Source organism: Aythya ferina (assembly GCF_964211825.1).
Source record: "Aythya ferina genome assembly, chromosome: 9".
Lineage (NCBI taxonomy): Eukaryota > Metazoa > Chordata > Aves > Anseriformes > Anatidae > Aythya > Aythya ferina.
The window spans coordinates 24,673,424-24,690,231 of record NC_140305.1 but is presented as its reverse complement, the minus strand read 5'-3'; the positions used below and the strand labels follow the sequence as shown (position 1 = coordinate 24,690,231).

Here is a 16,808-nt window from a genome sequence, read left to right as displayed (position 1 = left end):
GTGCCTGTACGTTGTACTAGTTAGATTAAGAAAGTAATGCCCTGGAAGGAAAATGATAATGCAGTGGTACACTGGTTAATAATGTCATTTCAATTAGTTGCCCTAGTATTCAGTAGATAGTTCCTTGCAGTCCTGGTTTCAACACTAGCAATATATCACCCTACTTTAAGTTAGAGGAAGCTCTGAAACCTCAGATTTTCTATTTATAGCAATTATTATTATTGTTATTATTATAAAAATGAAAATGCACAATGCAAATACATTTGGTGAGGATAGGAATAAAATCTTAAAACAAAACAAAAATTAAATTAATCTTAATTAACATAAAAAGGTTTCCAGTTCTGAATCAACCAATTCAAAACAAAACTGTTGAGCTTTTATGTTAATCTCGTCTTTATTAATCTCATTGTAGTTTTACAAAGAATTTCTCAATTCTTGACACATTTTCATAAAGTAAAGAACAAAGGTCTCATTAAGAGAAGGGTGTAAGTGTAAAGTCCTACAGGCACAAACTTTTGTTTAGATGTCCAGGAAAGATACATCTGCCTTTAAAGTACTTCTGCCTAAAGTACTACTCCTCCCTAATAAGGAACCTAAAGAACAGATTTTTAAAATGCAGCCTAACCCAGTTTCTATTAACATACCTTCACCTTTATTGCAATCCTTGACTTCTTGAAGCTTCAGGACATGAAACAGCACAAAACTGCAGGTAACCAACATAAAGACAATATCAATGACAATGTCAATGCACTGATCTTTATCATATCCTGCACTCTGAAATCACAATAATTTGTATACTGAACACCATTCTGTTATCTGCCGAATTACATCTTACAGCACATCATTACTATATCAATATCATAAATCATATATCACTATCTGGGATTATGACCAGATATTATTCCCAGAAGACCCTCATTCTTGTCAGGCATTATAGCATGTACTGTGGGCCACTCTGATACTGAAAGTAACGAGGCAAGAAATATTCCAAATAAAAGCAAATGTAGTATCATATTATTCTTCTGAGCAGAAGGTAACGCAGGTCTAGCAGTGTCCTTAAACTATATTACTCTCTAAATGTCATCAAGCAGCTCAGCCACAATCTTCATTACAAAAAGGAGAACACAATTTTACTTCAGCTGTTTTATGCTCTCATTGCCTTATCCAAAGGTAAAAAGAAAGTGAAACAGGCACAGTCACAATGACTATGTCATTAAGACAGACCCTGTGTTGCCAAACAGAAGACAGACATCTTCACTGTGTTCTTATTTATTTGAGAGCTTTATCATTTTCCCTTCAATAATGAAAAATAAGGCTAATTACTTGGATATATTTAAATTAATCTATCTACACTGATTACACTGGTTTTAAAGAATCTATGTAATTTATACAATATGATAATTTAGCCCCTACTATCTAGTTTTAGTATGTCTTTATGCCTTACCTTAAATTTTGTCTATTTGCTGTCACAATGAGCTTTTGAAAATGGCAGAAGGAAGGTTCTTGCCATGAGCATGCTTAGGCTCTAATAAAACATGTTCCGCATTTGTGAGCACAAACACTAGAATATTTTCTCAATATGCTTAGAGTATTTTCAAAACACAATAAGACTTTAAACTAATGTTTGTGTTAATTAATTTTGAATTACAGTGGAAATCCCATTGACCTGCTTATATCTTTGATCTTTCATGCAACACTGAATTAGATCATCATAATTAATGCTAATGCAAAGGAATTAAGGATAAGATGATAAGGTTATTGTTTGAAAATTTTATCAATAACATTAATCCTTGGTAGTATGTATAAACGTACAAGAATATTGGAATTTTAATGTTAACTATGCTCATCTCTTAGATGAACTTTTTTCTTGCAGGCTCTGTTTCTGAGACAAAACTCAATAACAGTATGAAAAATAGCTACATGTGTGTATATATAAAAAAGATATATATTCTCAGAAATCATAAGCAGTATGATAGTAAACACCAGGCAATTCACCAGACAGCTCTACAGACAGAGGCTAATCAATGTATCCCAACGTATAAATCTAAGCAGTAACCTCAGCATTACTGGACACCTGAAATATGTTCTGAAATCTGAACAAGTCTTAGCAAAGTGGCAAAAAGTGGAAGCAACCTATAAATTTTCATTCACCTTAAGTTATAGTCTTATAGAAGTTATAGCCTTCTCCCTCAAGACTAATGCTGAACATCTGAATATGCAGCACACCTTAATTTGGCCAAATTTTGTCGTTTAAACACAACATTACTAAATGCTGTATCTAAAAATAAATTTAAAAAAAAATCCATGCTTTTTGCTGCTGTTGGTGTTTTTTTTGTTTGTTTGTTTGTTTGTTTTTCTCTCTAGAATCATAGCACAGTCCTTCTTGCCAAGAGTTGTCGATGAGCTCTGCTGTCAAAACTTTTTCCTCTTCAAGCAACTTAGGTAATTTAGTCTGTTCACAAACTTGGAAACTGGTTCTTCTAACACAGGTTAGTGAAACTCTGAAACTCCATGAGATGAAGGTCTTTCAGTGTTCCTATAACTCATCAAATGAAAGGCTGTAAAAGTAGTTGCACTCCCACAATACCAGAGATAAAATGAATTTCCCAGTTCCTTAGTTGTATAAAGCACCCATCTAACCTTAAAGAAGTCTGTGCCACTTGCATGTAAGCAATTTAAACCCCTAATCACATATAATATCTAATTACATATATTGCTTAAGGGTCTTGCTATGATGAATTCCAGTTCTGCTTCTCATCCTGATGTTGTGTAAATTGAAAAAAAAACTTTTGCACAAAAAAACTTAATGGAGCAGTTGAAGAATTTCAGACTGCATTGTGTCCGTATTTATATATCTTTATGTATTAATATATACTATATTATTGTTCCTACAATGTGTGTGTTAGTGTGTTAACTGTTCATATACAATCATGGAATTATGAGCACGGTATAAGGCTATAAGTCCCCTTTATGCATGTTATATATTTGTTGTCCATTGATAACAAGATCATAGACTGCCTGAATTACAGAAATGTTTTACTGTATTCTCCCAAACTCTACTGTTTTTTTAGAAAAAAAACAAAACAAAACTAAATAACACACACACACTCAAATGTGGTTATTAATAAAATAATCTAAAACACAGTGGGTTTGAAGTGCTCTATTTTAGGTCTTGATTCAGCAAAGTTTTTAAGTCCATGGGTATCTTTTAAGTGAATAATGCACTGTGTTTCATGTGTTTTGTACAATTGTATAAGCAATGGATTGAAATGGAAAAATCAGAGTTATAATATGATAAATAAAATAAATTCATTGATGTAAAGTAAGAGAATAAACAATTATTTTTCTAAGTAGGAACTGATGAAGACATGCATTCAAATGAATAAAATTTCAGGAAAATTGTTGTACATAAAATGAGTGGAGGATGGAATACTGCCAAAATTTCTGAGATAAACAGGATGGTAGAAACTGAAATGCTTAAAGGCAATGCATGTTTTTCAAACTTTTATTTACCAGTTTGTCTTTAAACAAACAAACAAAAAAAAGCTACATGCTTGCTTTAGAAATTACAAACACACATTATAAGCCATGATGGCATGTTTGTATACGAAATTCATTGTAATACTGTGTGAGATGCTGAAGCTTTACAAAGTGACAGCAGAAGAGCAAAGTTCTTGTATTTCAAAATTGGATTCCATGGAAATTAATTGAATTTGTAGAGTGAGGATTTAGAAGTCACAGAATCACAGAATTTTCTAGGTTGGAAGAGACCTCAAGGTCATCGAGTCCAACCTCCAACCTAACGCTAACAGCAAGTCCAAGTAATGCATTTTATTAGCACAATTGTTGCACACTGTGGATTTAAAGTACCACTCATGTTAACAATCTACAGCGTGCTTGTGACTGTTCTGTGGTGTGGAAGGCTCTGACTCAGTTAAGAGTCAAGGATCTGGAATGCTTGACTTGCTTCCAATATAGTCAATTCAGCTGCCTATTAAAGATCCTTAAAAGGAATTTTACCTGTACCATGAAGATCTGTCAGAGCAAGAAGTTTATTCAACCCACCTAGAAGCATAAAGTTCTGGATACATTACAGCACCAGGAACTCAGAAATGAAATTCTAAATATATGCTACCCTCAAAATTCAAGTAGCCTTAGATCTTTGTGCTTTAGTTCTCAAGTCTTACTTTCTCCTGAGCAAAAGTATCCACAAAAGTTTTATTTATATTCATTTTATTTTAAATTAAATTTATTAAATTTAAATTCATTCAATTTATGTAATTCTCCAAATTTCTAAGTGTGTTTTTTGCTTCTTTATCTTATTTTATTTTATTTTATTTTATTTTATTTTATTTTATTTTATTTTATTTTATTTTATTTTATTTTTTAATTGTTCAGAAACTCAGCAAAGGGAAAAAATGGGTCACTGGTACTTTCTGTTTCTTTGCACAGATCTGCCTGTGTGACTACATCATTTTAACTTGACAGGAGTCTGTCTGGAAAAGAAATGATAAAAAACTTCTGGGCTAATGCTGTGCTATAACACCACAACAATGAAAAACAAGGAAGCAAGCAAAAGCAAAACAGAAAATGCCTATGAAAATGGGATCTTTCAGTAGAACTGGAGGGTAAACTGTATTAAGCTACATATACATGTATGGCAGGTTTAAAACTAGATACCACACAAATGCTTCATAAACCATTGCTCCATGCAAATTAACAAAATAAATAGCAGCATAAATGGTGATAATTACATTACTTTCAATACTCCTCTTTCTGCAGCCGTATAGAATACTCAACCTACGCTCAAATACCGAATAAATAAATCAAAGCAAAGTGAATCTAATAGGTCTATTAAAAGCGTACTGCTAATGCATCTTTGTATAACTTAGAACAGCAGTACCACTTCTACAGAAATAAAGATAAATATAATGTGTCCTAACAAATAGCAATAAGTGATTTTAACAGGTACTTAGAAAGAGAATATTTGTTTAGATCAATATCCAATTACAGGTCTGGGTATTCAGAGTCTACTCTTTGGTTTCTCTTCAAATTACGAAAGCAAAAGCTATTAGCAAATCTTATTAGTTTCATGCTGGTCTCTTGAGATTTTTTTTCCACCTGACTACTTTGTGTCCCTTAAAAGATAATTCTAAACACAGTGTGATATTGATTGTTTCAAGGCACTAATGTGAACTGATCAGTTAACATTACACAGTGAAAAAAATTTTACTGTACACATAGTCAAAATTAGGACTAAGATCCGTTAACATCAGAGGTTAATAATTTCTACTTTACTAAAAAAAATAACACATAATCAGTAACTCAGGAAGAGAATGAGGCCTACTTACATTTGTAATCATACATACCCTAGGTAACATTACAGTGAATTCCATGCAGAAACATCTGAAAAATACAAACTTCAAAGACTACCTCTGCAGGTATATTATTTTGAGGGAAGAAGGGAAGAAGATTACATATTCTGTCTTATTCTCTGTTTTCCTCTTATAAATGGCTAATATCAATGGAAGATCATACATGCTGATTCCTTTCATGTATTGAATCATATGAGAATTGAGACTAGAATTAGATTCATTTACCGAAACAGGTAACTATAACCCTTCTTAAAGACTGCACATATTATTTAATGGAAAGGTACCATAAGTTGCAATGTTGAAAGAAAATGAGATTTTCCCTCTCCAGCATTCCAAGGACCTGTGATCTTGGAAGAACTTGGGATCTACCCTGTCTTCCCTGTCACAAGGTGAGCCTTTAAGGTACAGCTTCTTTATTTTCTATCCTCCAAGCTTGTTATGCACAAGAACAAGTCCTCTTAGGATTCAACGTTCTACCCATAGTTAGTTTGAACATTTCAATCAAGGTATTTGAAACTAAGTACCACAACTAATTCCTCCTTTTCATTCTGTTTTTTCTATTGTGCGGAGATAAGAGATGGACCATGGCTGGCTGATTCCCCCAGAGGGCTGAAAGGCTTATATGTCTCTCCTGCCTTCCCTCAGCTAATTAATGTCAATTGACATAAGTGGTCTAGTGACGTCTGCTAATTAGACTATCACTTTTACAGTTTAACTAGAGCATTGTGACAGCATGAACATAGTTTGGTGAAGAATCTAAGAATACTGTAAAAGAAATGTTAAAAATTCTAGTTTTCTCCATGATATATATATTATGCGCTTATATGTATATGTATATTGTGTATACACACACACATAACACAAAACCGTTTCTAGTTTAAAAGTAAAGGACAGAATTATTTCATTTCACAATCATTCATTTTCAAAATTTCAACACATCATCATGTTTCTCTAGTAACAAGAGTTTCATTGAATACTATGAACAGTACATCATTTATTTTCATAACTCTTCCTGATTGTCAGCCCCTTGATATCAGACAATGTGTTCACTATAGCAGCAATATTACATAGTCATGCAAACTCTGTAGTAGTAAAAACTTAACTAAACTAAACTAAACTAAAATAAATATTAAGAATTCAAGAATTTGTTAACAGCAAGAACTAGAAGATAGAGAATTATTACAGAGATAAAGAATTAATGGCCTTATAAAAACATCAGAGAAAGATTGCCTTAATTTCCTTAAATAGTCCCAATACTGTTTGTCTGCTAGTACAGCATATATGCTTTTGAAAAATTAACATTTGAAATTTTCTTAATTTAAACATAATATAATTTAAAGGTTTCTTTAGCTGTGTGTATTTCAAAGCCTACCAAAGCAATAAGAAAACCCTCACTGACTCTAAAAGGTATGGGATCAAATACTTATTTTATAGATAATAGGAGAATAACAAAGCTTTCACTATCAAAACCATTCTTCTCACTTCAGTAACATACTACATACTAGTGTAAAAACAACTGGCGATAGTCTTCAGGAGATGGTCTTATCTGTACATCAGCAACTTTCACTCTGACAAAAATGAGCGAAGAATTCTTTCCAACAGTTGTCACTGTTCACACTTGAAGAATGTTTATTACAAAGAAATGTGAAGTGTGTTAGTGAAGGGAAATAGCTAATGTGACATTAAAGCAAAACTAGCACAATGACCCACTTTTGTTGTTCTGCTGAATGAGGCTGCATTTTGTCTTGCCTTGAGAAACAGTGAATATCATTACTTACAGTACCAAAGTTATTATGCGCTTACCTTCAGTGATAGATCAAAGCATTGAGGTAATCCAGGGCCAACAGCATTTAGCTGTAGTGACAGCTGTGCACAATGAATACAGAGTAAGAAAAGAGTATAAAATATTGTTGGGAGTGCAGTGAAAGACATTGAAATTTTCACCAACATTAAACCCGAAGAAGGAAGCTTCACACTAGTAGGAGCCCCACCTGATTCCTTAGTGACTTCTAAGTCTTACTGTCCTGACTTTTACCACTGAGGAGAGTAAATGAAGAGGATAAATTGCTTAGGTGATCCAAGTGAACAAAATGGCTGACGTGTCAGATGAGTTACTCTTCTAATTTGCTGTGTTTTGAGAAACTGATGAGGAAAAAATTAGCTTCTTTTTGAAAACAGACTCCTTTGACTATTCACTTGGACATGCATCATTAATAGGTAGCTATCATAATTCCTTAAAAGGTACCCTCCCAACATTCCTACCTCTAAAGATTTTTAGGATCAGGAAGTTCAGACAACCTTGTTCCTGAAGCTTAGACTACCTTGAGCCACTCACAGCCATGAACTTGATTTTTGCTAGAGAAAAAAGTTTGTAAAGTGAGGGGAGAAGTGGATAAGGTTATGAAAGAATAAGTTTTGTGATAAGTGCAGAGTTCCTGACACTGTGTTTTGTGGACACTGAGGTATTTGTTATTCAGTAACCTTTAGTGCACTTTCTAGTGTAAAGGACATAAAATATCAACCAATGCAACTGGTTTTCTGGATCTCGTATGACTGCATCTGTCAAAAAGGCTAACTTACTGATTAATGGACTCCAAAGATATTCTGTGAAATTTTGTTCAAGATATTGATCATTTTCTGACATTTCCAACTGCATAAAAGTGCTTCCCCACTCCCCATTTACATCTTCGATACACTTCTGGCCTGTGTAACACTAGAATGTATCTACTACATTGAGATATACACTATATATAAGTAAATACAGAGAATGAAAGTGGGATCTCCAATTATTTCAGGAATTAAAATATGTTTTAACTACTGTTGTACCAGCAGATGCAAGGCTAATTTCTGTATCATTCAGTATGCTTGCAGCAAAAGCAATTATGGACTTCAGTTCTCATAGAAATGGCAGAGTGACTCAGAGATGTGATGCCTATATTAGAACAGATATATATGTAGAAAATTGAGTCCTTTTTCATTATTTTCATAAATTCAAAATCATTCTCTAAAATCACTGTGCTACATACCTGTTCAAACGTAAATAATTGCATACTCCTGATTAAATTAGAGTACTTTACATTAGAAAGCAAATGTGTATTCTCATTTTCAATTTCAATTTCAAATTTCAATTTCAATTTCAAACCCTATTAAATTAAAGACTGGTTAAAAAAAAAAAAAAAAAAAAAAAAAAAAAAAGATTTGGATAAAGATTTGGATATATTGTCTATGCAAATCAGTTAAAAAATAAAAAACTTTTTTTTACTTTTAAAAACTATTCTTTGGTGTCTGAAAATTTCTAAAAAATCTAGCAATTGTTCAAACTTACTTACAGAACTAATCAACAATATGAATTATATTTAACTGTAGATAAGAAATGGAAGCTGACATCTGAAAAGAAATCTAGTCTATTCATTATTTTCTTCCAAGTCTGCTTGTTTATATACCTACATATATAAAATACAGAGTTAGCTGCAAGTATACAGTATACCTAAAACCTCCAGAACCTGGCCCCATTCTTTTTGCACCCTTCCTTGTCTCCAGATTGAACAGTCCAAGCTCTCAACCTCTCCTCATAGGAGAGGCGCTCCAACCCCTTCATCATCTTGGTAGCCCTCTTTTGGACTCTATCCAGTACACCAGAAAGAAAGATTTTTTTTCCTGCTCATGTTAGCACTGAATTATGGCAGTTGACCCTCCAAAAGTGAACTCTGTCAGTGAATGATTGCCAAGACTAATGATATTAGACAACAATCACCAGATAAACGCGTGGTAAGCAAAGATAAACAATGTCAGCTGGAAATGGCGACACAATGAGAGGCAAACAATAATGAACAATGTCAAACAGAGATTGCCAAAAAGATTAGGATGAGCAATGTCCCATCTTTCAGTCAACTTAAGTAAATGAAGATAAATGACAGTAGACACTGATTAGTGAGCAAGTGGAGAAAACATGGGTAGGAACAGGTAGAAATAAAAAATCAGTTAAGGAAAATGAATAAATAAAAAGAAAATTTCAAGTTTTTTTTTATACATAACATGCAATTTATTCTCTCCTGCAGCGTGACTATGCACTACAGTATAGTTTTCTTCATATATTTGTTCTGTAATTCCCAGACTATACAACCTAATATGGCATACATTCTTGTAGATGATTTTCAGTTTCACCCAAGTGGCCTTTGCTTTCATGATATTTTGTTCTCTGAAGACTTGTAATTCCAGTTCATTAACAAGAGTGAAAATTTTGTGGTGCCCTTATGGATTTGGTAGGTTATCTTCCAACAAAAGTTACATTATGGGAGTTATTACTCCCATATCTTTTCAGGATCTAGCCGTGGACAATATTTAGAAATAGTGTCCATAAAAACTAAGAACTGCAGCTATTAGAGTAATGACTGTGGAATATGAGTGGCAGATCTTATCTGGACTGTTTTGCATATGACAGATTACAAACCAACAATTCATAAAACACATGCTTGCTTTAATATACACTAACTTGTTCACTCTTGCACATGGAAGCTTTGAGAAGCCATTTTATGTTCAATAGCATAACTATAACAATAGCAAAGCATAACATATCAGTGTCAGGGTGTTTAAGATGATCTTCAGGAAACAACAAATTTTGCAATCACAAATTCAATAACTGGTTGTCAACTGGAAATTACAGTTCAGAAGTAGCAAGCCTTGTGCTAACTGAATAGCTCCTCTGACCTGATTCCTGAGGAAGCAGTGCAACAAAATACAAAGCATGCAAAGTTCTAGATACTTCAATATAAATTACATGTTTAGTGCACCAAGAACAGCAGCGGTAGCAATAAGCAACACGGAAAGCGAAGCTAAGCTAAGCTTTCTACATAGACACAGGCCTGCGGTAGTGTGACACAGAGCTCTAATATCCTTAAAACAGCAGTCACAATCAATTTCACCAAGAAAACATTGAAAAAATTGAAAAAGGAGATAAAAGCAAGAGAAATAACAGCCGACTGTTGGCTGTCACAGAGAAGGGACCAAAGTGCATCTCTCTCTGATCTTAACTTCACTTACACTGCTATTGAGAGACGTTGAGGGGAAAGAAGTCATTTAAGTAATTCTTTCACTCAAGAATGATGCATTACTGATGCATTATTACAAGCACCAGGAATAACGTAAAGTATTCAAATATTTTGTACCTGTACTTATCTGTTCTTCTTAATGGTGTTGATCTTTATAAATTAAATTAGCAAGTGGAGATAGTAAAGGATAGCATACAGAATGTCTGACAGTTTGAGAAGTGCTGAGAAACCAGTACCTACTTTTCACCCTGGAAAAATAAAAACGTGCTTGAAAATATTCAGAAATAACTCAAAAGCATTCTTCCACAGCTGTGATCCCATGACAGTTTTTGTTCTTGTATTTTGTTGTGCTAATGAGTTTGCAGTGGATGAAAAATCATTTATACATCCTTCAGGTAGCAGATCCAGCTCAGTAAGAAAGAAAAAAAGGATTCTATAGAGCCATAATTACACTAAAGTTATCATAAATGGCTGAAAGCAACATTTTAGCAAATAATTATTTAAATGAGAAATAAAAACTATATAACAATTCAGTATGGGTAATTGAATCAAAATTTTAAAAGTAGGTGGTGGGGTTCAATGAAATTGAGGACTTGATTCCTCTCAGGTATTTAAACCAGAGACATCTACATCTAAACCAGCCATTCTAGCTTTGCATCATAGTCAGTAAAGGAAAAAAAGCATGTCTGAGGGTAATTAATTTCACAGTGATGAGCCCTCTCTGTCAGTTTACAAAAGGAGCTCATGATGACCAGTTACCTAACTTTTAAATGTCTAGTGAGATGAAATTTCAGTAAGGCTTTAATCACCCAAGTATGGCAATTCTCAGCTTAACCTTTACAAAAACCTTAGTAAGATGAAACCACACAGTAAATGCTCACATTTTCAACAGTTTGAACATGGAGTTCACAGTGCCTGGTCAGCTGAGCAGAGCTTACCTATAACTGCTGGCAGACAGCTCCATAGAGTGTCAAATAATATTCATAGTGAGAAGTTTGTAAAAAGCATATATACCAAGTTAAACCTCACCTCCATGAATGGACAGCTAGCAATATTCCTTAAAATTCATCATTCATTCAGTCCAGTTTTTGTAATACAGTGGTAGTTTGAGGCATTTGTTTAAAAAACAAACAAAACAAAACAAAACAAAACAAACAAACAAACAAACAAAAAAAAAAAAAAAACACTAGCTTCAATGCTTACCACCCTATAAACAGAGGGACTTTCAGAATTTAGCCTTGATGATGTGAAATAGAGCTGGGATTGAAATTAGCTTTTTAGGGGGGTTCCCCAAAACCTTCTAATTTCATAAATGAGTATTTGGGATTGAACCTCCTGCCATGTTGATATATATTTGGCTGTTAATTGGCAAAAACAAATTTTCAACTTCACAGGATGATACCAGTCTTACTTGTCCTATAAGCAAGCCCTATCCCACCCCTGCCTCAGGTTTATAATCCATCCTTAGTGTTATAACCAAAAAAAAAAAAAAAAGATCAGCTATCCAGAATGTGCTGTTAAATCCCTTACCCACATCTTAAGAAAAAGATTTCAAAGAATAAGTCATAAATTCCCTTAATTCCAATGCAGTGTAAATCATTCATGTTTACATATATTTCTTTGAGCATATTTCAGACTAAGTGGCCTTTCCTCTTCTTCTGCTTCTTTACACAGTATTTGTGGGTAGTCACTTAAGAATGCTTCAATAAATCTTGCTGAAATACTTATGAATATCTCTTTTCCTCTTAATTATTTATGGTGCAGGCCTCTCTTTACTGAGATGTTAGATATCTGAGGTAAGCAGACATCTGTGAATCCACTCTACAAATGGGATCTTTTATTTTTTTCTCATGACTTTTTCCCCTATGTGTACAAAAAATGGGGTAAAAATGTTAGTATGAATTTAGTATGAAGCAGATGTTCAGTTGATGTAAGACATCCCTATTTCACTAAATTGAAAGATTCTATGGCAATTTAAATTAGCAAAGAATCTTCCTCTCGTGAAAGCTACACTTTACTTCTTCATTAGAACAAAATCATCAGATGATACAATACTATCACAGTTTGAGTCAAACAAATTTTGAAGCAGCTTATTACTCTTCTATTTGTTTTAGTGGCTGTCCTTAACAGGTGCCATATGGCTACTGCAACTTGATCTTTTCTCTTGTGCTACTAAGCTGAGGTAATTCCTTAACCAGAACTTCAACTACATTATGTACATATAGAGACAGATTCTAATGGCTGCAAATCAGCTCACCTCAAAGTTTGAAGACAGATCTTTAGCTGTACTTTCAATGAAATGCATACATCAGATACAGATATAATGCTGCATTATAAATGTAATGCCTATTCTTCTGATGGTTGGAATAAAATAAGCTAGCTTCTTTCTGCTGTATATTGAAAAAGAAAATCAGTATGAAATTTTATCATCTATTTCTTCACAGCCTCTAACAAACTGAAACATATTTCAGTGATGTGCTACTATAACTGCATGTAAAAGCATTAATGATGGGAGGAATGAAAAATGGCTTTTAGAAATAAGGAACTTTAAAAAATCATTTATAGTATAGCAACTATAATTGGTAAAAGTTCACAAACTTACTTTACAGAAGCATGCTGAAAAGCTTAAAAGCTTAAAGCTTGCTAAAGCAATATTTTCCAAAGCAACATTGCAGCTCATTCTGGAAGATTCTTTAATTAATTTGAATGGTGAAGCACAGAGAAAATAAAAACAAAAAACATGTTATGCAACATTTAGTTCCACTGAGCCATACAGCAGCATAATTTTTACCAGTTTCTCTATGTTCCCATTGTGTTTAATTCTGTTACTTGTTTTAGACTGCACATGTCTCCGTCTTTTCCCCACAGCTAAGACTGTTCTCTATTATACTGTAATGGCTACAATATGAACTCCCAGATCTGAGACAATTCACTTGTTATGGGAGGTTAACAAATATTTTTTTCACATTTCTATGGAACATTTACTTTCAAACACATACTACTGACTGAGGTGTTAATTCAAAACAGTCTTTTGAACACATAGTAAGAAAATGAGAAGTGAAATCTAATTTCAGAAAATGTGTAAAACTGTGTAGAGGAAAAATATATTTTTTAGTGAATTTTCTACAGATGTTTTTCAAATTCTTCTCACACACATATGACAATATTGGACAGAATGGAACCTCATTGCTCTGTCAAAAAAACAAAAACACAACAGCCAAACTTTTAAGATCTTGGGAAATTTACAGATCAGGTCCAGGCTGCATCTGTTCCCACTTGGTGGTTTTAGGCCAGCTTTTATCATAAGAGCATTTAAGTGCACTATACAACTATGATTCTACTTAAACATCCCAGCAATGGCTGGGATGTTTAAGTAGAATCAATGCCATACCAGATGGCATTTGTTCTTATGCCATCACCATTCTCTGAGACTTCTAGCAAGTTGTGAAACAGCAATAAGAATTATTTTGCTTAGTACCTTTACACTAAATAAATACTGGATGGTTGGGAGAAGTGAGAAGGTTTAGAATCTGCATTCAAACACAATCATGTTCATAAATTTCTCAGCTTTGTCTACTAGTCCCAAGCATTGTTCAACCCTTTGCCAACATACATTACTCAAAATAAATAAATAAATAGATAAATAAATAAGAGAAAGAGAAAGAGAAAGAGAAAGAGAAAGAGAAAGAGAAAGAGAAAGAGAAAGAGAAAGAGAAAGAGAAAGAGAAAGAGAAAGAGAAAGAGAAAGAGAAAGAGAAAGAGAAAGAAAAAGAAAAAGAAAAAGAAAAAGAAAAAGAAAAAGAAAAAGAAAAAGAAAAAGAAAAAGAAAAAGAAAAAGAAAAAGAAAAAGAAAGAAAAAGAAAAAGAAAAGGAAAAAGAAAGATACTATTATACTGAGCAGAGGATGTCATTCTGTCAGACTCATTCTTTCCACTTGGTGCTATTGAGGATAGCTGATTATTCAGAGAGAGCAGAAGAAAGTAAGAAATATTAAGTTATCAACAGCTAATAAAGCACACATACTGTGATGATTAACGTGCATTTGGGTGGAGAACTGCTCTTTTTGCCATTAAAATGTATTAATTAAATCACATCTTTCATCAAATTGCACTACAGTTCGTGATCATTTAATTATCTGCATTTTCTTTTCAAGATTGTATCTTGAAAATATACCTTAAATATTAGAGTATTTCACTTTTAAGGGGAAGTTAGTAAAATGGGTTTCTACTAAAGAAAAATCATTTTCTTCTTGCTCACTTAGGTCAAAAGCAAGTTAATGAAAATTCTCAGTTCTTATTTTGGAAAGTTACAGAGGTAGACATAATAATCACAAATTCCTATTGCAGTTTAAGGTTCACAGAATAGTCACACTAGCTTCATTACAGATTCTGTTTGATCTCTTCATACAGTTTAAGCACCTGGAATATTTGCATTTCTGAATTTACTGGTACAACCTTAAAAAGGGTATTCTTACATAGAATAAACTGGATAAGGCTATGACTACAGTTCTATTTGTTTGTTTGATTGTGTTGTTGTTTTTTTTTTTTTTCTGATTTTGTGTGTTTCTGAATACAAAACCAATTAAATTTATATCTAAAAAGAAAAAAAGCATGGACCTTGAGGCTTATTTTATGACTTCAACATACCTATTAAGGGGTCATCTCTTCTTCAGGTGAATGACATGGAGAGTGTTCTCTTTTTTAAATCCTCTTTGTCCTGTTTGCACTCAGATCTTCAGGATTTGGGGAATTTGACATGTAAGAAAAACAAATGAAAAATTAGTTCAGTGCTTATACATTGTAATGTATAAGTTTGTTTAGGCTCATTCAGATGAAAAGTGATTTTCTACTTTATTAAAGGTCATTTGTTTAGCAGAGATTTGCACTAAAGAAAATCCAAACATCCTGGGAAACTGACACCAAAATGGCGCTTTGTCCAGTTGACATGTAATGTAGTTCTTTAAATAAAATAACTTTGCATATATTGATTTCCATCTTTTATGTATGTGTGAGCATGTTTAGAGCAAAACCAGAGTGCAATGCATGAAAAATACATTGCAATGTGACTTAACCAAAAAATTTCTTAAAATAAAATAAGCAGCAATAATTCTCTTTTTATCTATGAACTTTTTTTCTTAATACACTCAATACACCTTAATGATATTTAGTTTCATATTTGGCTGGAAATCGATCAATGTGTCAGCCACGCTGTGTGACATAAGACATAATAGACAGCTTTTTGAGCTGTGGCAAAAACAGTTCTGCATGCTAATAAAATATATATTACTGAATAAAAAGAAAAGAGCTAATAAATATAATTCCTATCAACATGATTTATTTTGTTCACATTGTTAAATATTAAAAAATTTTAAATATGAAGCATTCTTCCAAACATTATCCTTCTTACAGCACCACTGGTGCTTGCAACTCTAATTACAATGTTATTCTTTGAAATATCTTTATACTAATAAAGTGTACATATATATATATATACATACTATATATGGAAATATATACATATTTACGGTAATAAAGAAGTGTATATATTTTTACTCTAATCAAAATAAATACCTGCTGGAATGATCAGGCCTTGTGTTTGGTGAGGTACTGACAGATCTGCGGGTCTGAAGCAGTCCACCTCTTCCCATTGAGTTGGAAGGGACTTTAGCTCCCTACATCAGTGGTTTAGAATAACACCTCTGAATCTCCAACATGAAATAAAATAGACTAATGTAGCATAGGAACATTATTATTATTATACTGTATTAGAGGTGGTATGTCAGTAGATATCAAGTTCTCTCTTTGCCTGATTTCTACTTCTTTCATTCAGTTTTGGGGTAACTGCTCTGGTATCTCATGCAGCACTAATAATTTCTTGCTGTATGAAGAACATACATATCCCTACCTAATCTACATTTTTTACATTAATTTAGTCAAACTCCGGGTTTGGAGCTGCCTGAGGTTGTTTTATAAGAATACAGTTTGACATAGATTGACCCTGATAAAACAGAGAAGTTTGTTGTTTTTTTTTTTAATAAAATAAGAAATAAAAAATTTTCATGCTTTGTTTTGCTGAATGCAAATGAACTGAATTAAAAACATATTCTCAAAAAGCTCCATTGAGAGCCACTGTTATTTATCCATTACAGATTAACAAAATTCTATTCTTCCATCTTAGTGACAGATCAAGATGTACTTTTTACATCAGAGAAACAAGATTACATCAAAGAATAAACTCAGAGAGAGATAAACTCAGAGAGATTGCCCAAGGCAATCTATTACATTACCAAAACTCACAGAGCTGCAAGGAAAAATAAAACTGCTGCATAGTTCCACTAAATATGTTAATAAATTTTAAGCCGAGTAAAGATGAGGACATAGATGGG

General features: G+C 33.0%; 1 long non-coding RNA gene across 1 annotated transcript; it reads right to left on the bottom strand.

Moving 5' to 3' along the window:
- Positions 1-6,456: 6,456 nt before the first annotated feature.
- LOC311441266 lies at positions 6,457-16,034 on the bottom strand. Its single transcript, XR_014695863.1, has 3 exons — positions 15,994-16,034; positions 15,070-15,155; positions 6,457-7,241 (listed from the first exon to the last, which is right to left on the bottom strand). It is a non-coding gene; the product is annotated as an uncharacterized lncRNA (long non-coding RNA).
- Positions 16,035-16,808: the final 774 nt, after the last annotated feature.